The sequence below is a fragment of the Hippopotamus amphibius genome, chromosome X, assembly GCF_030028045.1.
Source record: "Hippopotamus amphibius kiboko isolate mHipAmp2 chromosome X, mHipAmp2.hap2, whole genome shotgun sequence".
In the NCBI taxonomy this organism is placed as follows: domain Eukaryota; kingdom Metazoa; phylum Chordata; class Mammalia; order Artiodactyla; family Hippopotamidae; genus Hippopotamus; species Hippopotamus amphibius.
This window is the reverse complement of record NC_080203.1, coordinates 27,300,261-27,312,623: the sequence shown is the minus strand read 5'-3', so window position 1 is coordinate 27,312,623 and position 12,363 is coordinate 27,300,261. Positions and strand designations below refer to the sequence as shown.

General features: G+C 35.5%; 1 protein-coding gene across 4 annotated transcripts in view; it reads right to left on the bottom strand.

The window, feature by feature from the left end:
* TENM1 (teneurin transmembrane protein 1) overlaps positions 1 to 12,363 on the bottom strand; it is a 538,104-nt gene that overhangs the window by 355,248 nt on the left and 170,493 nt on the right. The gene's annotated exons all lie outside the window — the stretch shown is intronic.

Sequence of the window (12,363 nt, the reverse complement as noted above, 5' to 3'; positions counted from 1 at the left end):
GCTGATTGTTTACATATTTAACCTTCAACTCAATAGAAAGCTTAGGATGGTATCCAAATCTTACCCAGCTCGAGATTCCCAGTGTGGTCAACACCATGTTGACACATAATAAGTGTTCAGCAAATGTTTATTGGAAAAATAAATGAATATGTTATTAAAGCCCCGATGTTTTAAACATTTCCCCTAGGAGCCATTTGATATTTTCTCCTGTGTTATAATGCCACAAAAATAAAAACCTCACAATTTCTTTCTCTGCTTATTGAAAACTATGGCAGTAATGACAGAAGGAAAGTTGGGTTACTCATAACACACAAGACAATCTCATAGCAATCTAACACTTGGGCCTCCATGTGTGAAGCACCTGAACCAAAGGTGAAAAATTCAATAAAATATTTGGATTTGTATCTTCAACTGAAAATCAAACTGTTGGATAGTAGGAAACATCTAGGTGATTAAACCATTCACATATTCAGTATTCACCCAGAGCCTCAAGAGTCTAAATGTTGGCTATTGCTTTCAGGTTACTTGTGGAAATCACAATTGGCTTCCATGACTTTTCATCCGAACTTCAGTGTAACTGAGGATTCATTATTTTTTTACATTTTGAGATGTTAGCAGGTCATATTGTGTATTTTTTCAGAACTTGTCTTCTAGGTAAGTAAAATGCTTTTTAAATAACATTTTGGATAACAATAGAAATGATACCTATCTAATATTAACTAAAAACATTACTGTAAGAAATATAAGGAAGTATTCAGCAAAACATACTTTATCATCTGATTCTAACCAACAAAATATTTTTAATGAGTGCACATCTATTAAAAGAATCCTCAAGATGCTGTAATTATTATTCATTTTCTAGAATTGTTTCACCATGAAGCTTTATGCTTCTATGGGGACTTTAATGTTTATGTTTTGCGACGGCTGCATTGACTATTAAAAAGCAATTTGGCTGACATTTTAGGTCTTTTGTTGCCAGTTTTAATTGGATTGTTCATCAAGCATCAACTCCCCCGTTAACTGCAAAAATTTCAGGCCAACGTCAGTTTACAGTAATGACTGTTTAATGATTTTATCCCGTCAGTATGCAAGCTTCGTATGGATATATGCATGATTAGTTTCATATCAAGACCTGTAATTAAATAATTGAAGCTTAAACAGAATGGATATCAAACATGAACACATATTTAATAAAGACTCAGAAGCTTATCAAAATACTGATTAGCAATTAAAGTCAATGTTTTGAGTTCATCTGTGTTAGTACACTTATGGTATCTTAAAAAATATTTGTATAAGGTTTTTACCCAAAGTTAAAAGAAATTCTCTTTAGCATAGCAGTAAATTTGGGTTTGCAAAAAGTAATTTATATCTACTTTCAAAAGGTAATTTATATATAGGCATCTATCTGCCTGAGTAAGAAAACTCACTTTAACTGTTACTTTTTCTGGAGAAAAATTAGCCCAAACAGAAAACCCTAGAGCAGCAATAAATATTCTTATCAATCACACACAATTCCAGTCCTTAAGAAGTTGACTTATATATACCCATATTATGCTGTCACCTATTTGCATTTCATAGAATGTTAGAGCTGGAAGGGACCATGGAAACCATCTCTTCTAATTTCCTTATTTTAAAACACTGAAGTCGAGGTGAGTTAAATGAGTTGCTTAAGGTCATGTAGCTTATCAGTGGCATAGTCAAGAAAAAAATCTAGGTCCAACATGTAAACGTATGTATTCCTGGGAAACCAACAGGTAAAAAAGAATTTTACGTATTGGCATTGGTAAATTCCTTTTCTTCTCATTCCAATAATTAACATGTTTCAAAACTAAAAACAAACCAACAAACCCAAACCTGAATACAGAAATATACACTGAGAAGTTTCATTTTCTTTTGTTTCCCAATCAATGCCATTCTTCCTTCAACCCCTGCAGGTAACCATTTTTACTAGTTTCTTATTCATCTTCCCAGTATTTTTTCATGCCAATGCACAATGTATGAATGTATATTATTATTTTCTCCCTTTCTGTATGCAAATACAGTGCATCCTAAATATGTCTTTACATCTTCCTTTTATTCACTGAAAAATACATCCTGAGATCATTTCATATCAGTGCAAAGAAATATTCCTTGTTATTTTTTTTCTTTTAAGCTGCATAGTATTCCCTTGCATAGGTATTACAGTTTATTCAATATGTTGGCAAATTACTAATAACTAATTGAAAATGTTTTAGATGCTAAAAATTATTTCACTCTACCTATAAGAAATACTTATCTGTATAATGGAAACTGTAGAACAAAATATATATCATGACAAAGGCTAAACTCAGGGCAGTGTGCACAGCACTTAAGAAAAACTAGAAAAGCCATTCTTTTCCTTTTGATTTAAAGTCCTAGTCCTGAAGCTCACTGCATAATTAAGATGTTTTCCTAGGGTTTACGGGTATGGGTAAGTGAAAATATGTGTTATAAGGAAAATGTTTGTAATGCAGCACATAGTAATTTTTACTTTTATGTTATGTTCAGTAAGCACAGCATTTCAAAATCCTTCTGTCTTCAGTCCAATAGATCATACTACTTGGCTTCTGCTCATGGTAACCCACATATACCTTGCATTTTAAAATAGTTTCATTTCACATTGGAATGGAAGGCCTGTCTATGCTGCTATAGTATAGTGAAAGACATCAGGGAGACAGACCAATTAAGGTAGAAGCAGAATTCTTATTAAATGACAGGTCCCAGATTCCCATTTCATGAAACATGTACTCCTGCCACATGCCAAATTCCCATTAACTTCAAGAAGGAATTATGCACAGAAGAAATATGTAGGCTGAAGAGGGCAGGATAAATTAGTCCAGAGCAATCCTTAAATGTCAGTTTAAAATGCAGTGAATGCTTTAAATTATGTGTAGTCATGTTGTTTGGATTGAATATTATCCACTCACCCCGTCTCTGACCACATCTTCAAAATGAATGGGACCAAAGATTGCTTGAAATAGAGGAGAGACATGAGCAGCTCAATTTGGAATTGTGAGTAAAAACGGAATCCAAAAGTGTGAGTCATGAAAATGTAATGACTCCTTAAGAAAACAGCCTAAGAAAAAGAAACTGTGCTTTCCCTCAGTTTATAAAATATTTACATTTAAGAAAATGGGTAGAAATATTTTTCACCTCTATTAATTCAGCCTAATTCAGAGAGTCAAGTTTCATTGTTAAGTTTGAATCCTATTTAAAATATAAGTATGTGGTATTTACTTTCACGTGCACTGCATAAATGTTGCTACTACTAATGTCCTATAGAGGCCCTTAGGGTCACAGATTTAAACCAAAACTGTAAAAATGTCTATTGTATTATTACTGCTTTTAATGTGCTTAAAATGGTTTATGCTCTTAAGCAAGTGAAACAAACTCTTTATAATCTTCATAGTACCCCTTTCATGGGATATTTCAGGGTAAAATTTCACCTCAACCCTGTCAATGTAAGTTTTTAAATTATGAGATTTAGCTATATTAAAGTGAACCAAAAAATAGTCCCTTAAATGAGATATAAAAGGTGTAAATATTTTAAAAAGCCAATCTCTAATTTCCAATAGTTACTTGGTAGATAACAATTTAAAATCTCCTTTATAGGAACTCTAAAACAATATTACAACATATTGTAAAGGAGATATTTTATTAAAAAGCAAATGTTGAAAGGCTGATATATGTCATTCTCTGTCAATTACATCAAAGAATGAACCCATTTTTACTTTTATTAATTGTATGGGCCTGAGTTTACAATTGTCACTAGATGGGACCTTGAATCTGTGGTAATTATCTAGCAGCTGATTATTTTTCATCCAGCTTTTACAGGATTCAGTAACATAAACCTTCTTAAGAAAAGTAAGCCTTTATTGACAAAGTAAAACTTTATAACTTATACAACTAGCCAACTGGGTCACAATAGGCTTATTTCCTCACTGTTTCTTACTAGATGAGAGAAAACACAACATTAAGTGCAATTTCCTTAAAACAATGGCCTATCCTAAAAAAGGAGCAATGTGCCTTTCTAGTACTGTCTCTAAAAAAAGACCTCTGCTTTTTCAGTGATGTAATTGGTAAGCTTGGTCAAAACATTTTCAAGCATCTCTCTGCCTAGCATGTCTGAGACCTCTTCTCGTTGCCCTGGAAGCACTACAGTTTTCTCTGAAGTCAGAGGTATCAGGATTTTTTCTAATAACATGATTTCTTAAACTTTAAAGAGAAGATGTGTTGATGGCAAGTGACGTTTGATACTTGGAAACCAAACTACAGGGAGATACTATAGAGTAAGAATTAAGAACTCAGCTTCTAGAAATAATAGTAGACTAGAAAACCTAAAATTTTACACTACAAAACACCTAGAAATGCTGGACGAACATAGCATACATCCATTCACATGAAGAATGGCACTCAGAAGAAGTTGAAAAAAAAAAAAACCCAGAAGCCAAAACCAAGGTGGGAACTGTTAACGAGACTGGTTATGCCCAGGAGCTGATGCTGCAGCTTCCCTTCAACTGGTGATCTAAGGATATGGGTTTTAAGGCTAAGATGAGACAGGCAGGAGGTAGGCTTTGGATCTTTGCAAGGCAGGGAGTTGCCCATACATGTATGGACCTTCATATATGCTACAGGTCAAAAGACGGTATGCTAGAAAAAAGTCTTGTCCCCTCTGCCCATTGGCACAAGAGGACAAGAAAGAATCTTTTTTTTTGTCCTGGACCGACCTCTAGGTGAAAATAATAAAAAATCATTCCTGAGAATTCATGAGCATGGGCTTATATCATGCATGGATTTAGAGTTCAGTTTACAGGGAATTCCCTGGCTGCCAGTGGTTAGGACTCTGTGCTTCCACTGCAGGGGACACGGGTTCTATACCTGGTCATGGAACTAAGTTCCCACAAGCCACACTGAGCTGGCAAAATAATAATAATAATAATAATAATAATAAAAGTGGAGTTTACAATTTTGTGTGGTCTAGCAATTAGCAACATAGACATTAGTATAGAAGTATCTGGAGGCCTTGGCAGAGGCAACTGCAAATGAGATCACAATCCAAAGTTAAAAATTATATGAGGAAATAGTTACACAAAAGTCAACAGACTCAATGAACTATAAGATTAGATCCCTGAGAATTTCAGATAGTAGTGCCATTACTTAAAGATTCTAAAAAAGCATATGTTTAAAATGATTAAAGGAAGAATGGAAAACATAAGAACAAAGCAGTATTTAAAAAAAAAAAGATCATGTAGACTTCAAAGAGAACTAAGAGAAATTCTGAAATTTAAAAAAATATATAATATTGAAGTGAAAAACTCAATGGAAAATAAAACACAAAGGACAAGTTAAATAGCAAATAAGGCACAAATAAAGCAAGAATCAGTGAACTTGGATGTATATCTGAGTAAATTACATAAAATGCAGTGCAGACAGATAAAGAGATGGAAACTAAAAGAAAGGATAAGGGTCATAGAAGATAGAATGACATGATACAATATAGCCCTAATAAACGTTCCAGAAACAGAATAAAGAAAATGGGAAGAAACAATGATAGCTGAGAATTTCCCAAGACTGATTAAAGAATCTCAGATTCTGGGAAAATTCTCAGATTCAGGAAGCACAACCCCCACGCAGGAAAAATAAGAGTAAATCCACACCTAAAGAGCATCTGAGGCAGCCATGAAAATGCATCACACAGATCTGCTATGGGTACAGAATGGACTAACAGCCCCAGTTCCAGCCCTTTTGAATCCAGTACCAGGTTCATGCTAAGGCCTGCTCCTAGGCAATGACTGAACGAAGTTTAATGGGGGACTCATTTAATTGTAACTTTGGTTCTAGGACTCTCCATCTACCTGGCCAAAACTTTCCTGGATCCACATTGTAGCTGGAAATTCTTCCTATTCAAGTTTTCCTCCCCTAAAAGACAGACCTTGCATCTTGGTCTAAAGAGCCTCCCTGTCTTCTTCTCTTTCCTGTATCCTTCAAAGAGTCTTCCAAAAAACTCTTGCCCGTCTAATCCCATCTTGGCATCCGCTTCTTGAATTATGTAAATTTGCACAATCTCAAAGAGAAAAATCTTAAAACGACTAGATAGAAAGGGATAACCTACAATGGAACTATACTTAATTAGACTGACAGCTGATTTCTTGATTGCACCATAGGAGCTGGAAGATAATGTGTGGCAAACACTGTAGTTTGCCTACTCAATAGTCATTAACCTCTTCTGCACTGCTAACAGAACTCTTAGTTGTTCAGGTATGAAAAGATGTTCCCCACTCTGAGCTCCATTACTGGGTTAAACAAATCAGGGTATTTCATTCTCTTTTGCCAGTGACTGGGTTAGAGGGTGGACATGTTTCTAGCTGAGAGGAAGTCTGAAAGAGGCTTCTGGGAAAGATTATCCTATCTAATAGAGAGAGAGAGAGAGAGAGAGAGACAAGGAGAAATCTGTTCTTCTCTCCAGCCTCTGGACATTGTCATTGTGAGGACATGATGTTCGGAGCTGTGAGCCATTTAGCAACTAAAATAGACAAGGCAAAAGAGTCACAGAGAAGCTGATTAAGCTCTGATACACTGAGCTGCTCATTTAATCAGTGCTGGCACTGCCTAGCTCTGGATTGCTTGTTATGGGAGGAAAATACATATCTCTATTTTAAGCCATTATTTCTGGATATTATATTACTCGTACCACGGAGTCTAATTGATAGAATTTTTTCAAAATGCTCAGAGAAAACTATCAATATTGGATTATATATCTAGTGAATTTGTTAGTCAAAACTGACGCTGAAATGAAGACAATTTCCGACAAGGAAGGAGAATTTACCACCAACAGACCCTTGCTGAAAGCACTATAAGAGGAGGCACTTCAGGAAGCATAAAACTGAGTCTAGAAAAAAAGAGTGAGCTACAAGCAGTGGTGAGTAAAATAACTGGTAAACACATGGGTAAATTTAAATGAACACTGAACGTGGAAAATATTATAATAAATAATGTTAGTGTGTTAAGAAAAAGCGGTACCAAAAAACTAGATAATCATTACATGTAAGTGAAGAGGGGATGATCCAAATTAAAGCATTCTAAACTCCATCTATTATTAAGGAAAAGGGTACAGAAACTAATTTTAGACTTCCAACCAAATAAGGATGATAAAAATTAAAGATATCTACTAAAATAATGGAATTAAAATGAGTAATTATTAACAGAGGGAGAAAAGAATAAAATCAATTCAATAGAGGGCAGGAAAAGATAACAATTAAAAAATAGTGATCATCTTTACTATCATTACTCTGAATTCTTTTTCAGATAGATTGCTTATCTCCTCTTCATTTAGTTGTTCTTGTACTCAGCCATAAAAAAGAACAAAATACTGCCATTTGCAGCAACATGGATGGACCTAGAGATTGTTGTACTGAGTGAAGTAAGTCAGACACAGAAAGACAAATATTATATGATATTGCTTATATGTGGAATCTAACAAAAAGGGTACAAATGAACTTATTTACAAAACAGAAGTAGAGTTACAGATGTAGAAAACAATCTTAGGGTTACCAGGGGATGGGGGGGAAAGATAAGTTGGGAGATTGGGACTGACATATATACACTACTATATATAAAACATATAACTAATAAGGACCTACTGTACAGCACAGAGAACTCTACTCAATACTCTGTAATGACCTATATGGGAAAAGAACCTAAAAAAGAGGGGATACATGTATACGTGTGGCTGATTCACTTTGCTGTATACCTGAAACTAACACAACATTGTGAATCAACTATACTCCAATAAAAAAAAAAAAGCAAAGAAAAGCAAAGAAAAGAAAAAGTACTGCTTGTAAAAGAGAGAAAGCACACTATAGCCAGGCTGAGTTCAAAGGCCTAATCCCAGCTCTGCCACTCACTTGCTAGGTAACCTTGAATAAGTTACTTAACTACTTTGTGCTTCAGCTTCTTAAACTTCAAATGAAGATAATAATAGATTCTATGTCATAGGGATTTTGTAAGGATTAATGAATTAACCCACAGAAAATACTGAGGATAGTGCCTGGCATATAGTTAGTACTCAATAAGTCACATCCATTGTTGTTATCATTATTCATCCTCGTGATAGTACTGGTTTAACCAATTAAACATAGATAAACATATTAATGTCATGAATAGAATGCGAAAAAATACATTTGTTTTCCAAAGAAGTAATAAACTTTTCCCATGAATACTGGATGAAAAGCATTCCAAACTATATCTCTGTTTATGTGCAAATTTATTAGGTTTAAAGTTTTACAAAATTTGATGAGTAAATATTAAACACAACTTTTCTCAGTATGTCACAGGTATTTCATGACAGGAAATCAAAGGACAAAATAAGTGGGAGATGGCAACCAAGCATAAGCCTATCAGGACATGCTGGAAATTAGATGGGCTGGACACACATATACCATTTCTTTGAGTAAGCTTTCTGATTCATTTTCAGTAAGACACTGCTAATTGAAACTACATAGTTCCTCTCCATGGAAGAGACAGAGAGAGGAGAGCGATCAAAGCAAGCAGAACTTTAACACTCATCTTCCCCAGCTTCATCATCACCTTTACATTTTTGCTTTTCATATCTTGGGTTTCCACTTGAAATTTTGTTTGCAGAAAGCGTTCTGCAAATAAAGTCTGAGTACCACTCCTCCTAATCATGTCCCTGTCTTCCTGATGCTGAACTCCTGTATTCCAGAACTGACTTTCTGTTTCTCCCTAAGATTCTGGCTGTCACAATAGCTCCCTCTGGGGGATGGCTTGATATCAGTGTTGGCATTTGTTTGATGCCGTTTAGTGATCTTATGTCTGAGTGCATTAAAGTTGTACAACAGGGAGGTTAAAATGTTCTATTTAATTTCCAATACTCTTTCTGATAACAATTAACATTTAAAGTGGTGTCAGAAAACTATAAGACACGGATGAAAGAAATCAAAGACAGCACAAACAGATGGAGGGATATACCATGTTCTTGGATTGGAAGAATCAATATTGTGAAAGTGACTATACTACCCAAAGCAATCTACAGATTCAATGCAATCCCCATCAAATTACCAATGGCGTTTTTCACAGAATTAGAACAAAATGTTTTACAGTTTGTATGGAAACACAAAAGACCCCAAATAGCCAAAGCAATCTTGAGAAAGAAAAACGGAGCTGGAGGAATCAGGCTCCCTGACTTCAGACTATATTACAAAGCTACAGTAATCAAGAAAGTATGGTACTGGCACAAACACAGAAATATAGATCAATGGAACAGGATAGAAAGCCCAGAGATAAACCCATGCACCTATGGTCATCTAATCTATGACAAAGGAGACAAGAATATACAATGGAGAAATGACAGTCTCTTCAATAAGTGGTGCTGGGAAAACTGGACAGCTACATGGGAAAAAAATGAAATTAGAACACTCCCTAACGCCATACACAAAAATAAATTCAAAACGGATTAAAGACCTAAATGTAAGGCCAGACACTATAAAACTCCTAGAGGAAAACATAGGAAGAACACTCTTTAACATAAACCATAGCAAGATCTTTTTTTGACCCACCTCCCAGAGTAATGAGAATTAAAACAAAAATAAAAAAATGGGACCTAATTAAACGTAAAAGCTTTTGCACAGCAAAGAAAGCCATAAACGAGATGAAAAGATAACCCTCAGAACGGGAGAAAATATTTGCAAATGAAGCAACTGACAAGGGATTAATCTCCAAAATATACAAACAGCTCATGCAGCTCAATATCAAAAAAACAAACAACCCAATCAAAAAATGGGCAGAAGACTTAACTAGATATTTCTCTAAAGAAGACATACAGATGGCCAAGAGGCACATTAAAAGATGCTCAACATCACTAATTATTACAGAAATGCAGATCAAAACTACAATGAGGTATCACCTCACACTGGTCAGAATGGCCATCATCAAAAAAATCTACAAACAGTAAATGCTGGAGAGAGTGTGGAGGAAAGGGAACCCTCATGAACTGTTGGTGGGAATGTAAATTGATACAGCGATTATGGAGAACAGTATGGAGGTTCCTTAAAAACTAAAAATAGAGCTACCATATGACCCAGCAATCCCACTACTGGCATATACCCCGTGAAAACCATAATTCAAAAAGACACATGTACCCCAATGTTCATTGCAGCACTATTTACAATAGCCAGGACACGGAAGTAGCCTAAATGACCATCAACAGATGACTGGATAAAGAAGATGTGGCACATACATACAATGGAATATTACTCAGCCATAAAAAGGAATGAAATTGCATTATTTGTAGTGAGGTGGATGGACCTAGAGTCTGTCATACAGAGTGAAGTAAATCAGAAAGAGATAAATAAATATCATATATTAACGTATATATGTGGAAGCTACAAAAATGGTACAGGTGAACCTATTTGCAGGGCAGGAATAGAGACACAGATGTAGAGAACGGATGTGTGAACACGGGGGTGAGGGGAAGCAGGGTGAGATGAATTGGGAGATTGGGATTGACATATATACACTAATATGTGTAAAACAGATAGATAGGGAACCTGCTGTATACTGCAGGGAGCTCAGCTTGATGCTCTGTGGTGACCTAGATAGGCGGGATGGGGGGGGAGAGGGGAGTCCAAGAGTGAGGGGATATATGTATTCATATAGCTGATTCACTTCGTTGTACAGCAGAAACTAACACAACATTGTAAAGCAACTATACCCCAATAAAAAATAAAGTGGTGTAGAATATTCTCCCTATATTTATGAATTTGCTCACACAATCCTATAATTTAATATTGAAATATTAAATTAGAATTTGATATTTACCTGAAATAACTTAATATTGCACAAGTCAGCTAACATTTTCTGTGAAGGATCAGATAGTAAATATTTTGGGCTTTGCAGGGCTTTACCGCCTCTATCCAAGTATTCCACTCTCCAAAACAACCAATACATAATGAACGGGAGTGGCTGTGATCCAATTAAACTTCATTTATAAAAACAGGCAGTAGGCCAGATTTGGCCCATGGGCCATAGTTTGCTGACCCCTGCTGCACTGGTTTGGTTTTCATTACTCAGGGAATTCATTCCACAAAATGGAGTTCATTGCCAGGATTATTTAATCGTTCTCTTAAACTGCAAACTACTCTTGTTCCATCGAGTGGAACTTTTGTGAAAAATTTGCTTTTAAGGACCGAAAGGATTGTTGCCTTGGTTTTTCAATATTCTAAAGGTACTTCAGCTTACCAGTCAAGGGGATGCATTTATATTTCCAATATATTTTAAGTCATAAGAAACATAAAAGTTTCATCTATCAATGTGAGTAGATTATATTCAACTCAATCACCTCCAGGAAGATTATTACACATTTTACATTTAAATTCACAGATAGCACCTAATCTGCTTATAATTTTGTTGACAGCTGAATTTCTGCTCTCTTACCTACCTACAGAGAAGCCCTTGAAATCCAAGAATCTATGTAGTTTTTATACTTTATTTGAACACAATTCCTAAAGATTTTGTAAAAATTGTAAGTGAAAAGTATATTTTTAATTAGCTGCCATTTTTAATTACCCAAACAGTTCATCTTCATTAAAAAATGCGGATAGTGGCAGGGTCACTGTATAATGGTCCAGAGATTGCACACTACACAGAGTGTGCCACCCCAGGGAGTGACAGTTCACATCGGGACACTATGGATCATTGAGCATCCCGAAAATCTGCAGATGTATTCAAACAGTTTTCTGGAAAATGGCTGTAGAGAGTCTTATTCTAACACCCAGTATTTTACAGTCACTTTTTGATGGATTGTAATAAAGGGTCTTGAGGAAGGGCTGAAGTTTATAATCACATCAAAAACAAAAAAACAAACAAAAAACCCCAAACCCATAAACATTGGGTCCAGTAGTAGTCTTGCATTATCTGAGGGAATTATTCCCTTCCTCTAATAACTGTGGGCACAGGTGGCAGCTATTCTCCTTGGCAAGACTGCAAGAAAGCTAGGAAACCATGAAAAGTTTATACTTCTCTATTCAAACGTTATCCATTTCCATTTGCTTCTTTTTGAAATGCTAAGGTCAGCAGGCATAGTGCGCAATTTTCTTGTGGGTCCCTACAGCAGTGATTTTATCATATCAACCGTGGAATAAATATTTGGATCACACAGGGATCTAGCAGAAACTGTACAGTGTTTTCCGAATCCTCTTGCTGTTGTTCTTAATGTTACATTTTAAGTTTCCCCAGTCCTTTTAAATGTGTGCCACTGAGGGAATGGTTTTCAAACTGCGTTTCAGGAACATGTCTTAGGGACTAGGAGGGGGATTGTAGCTTTGAGGC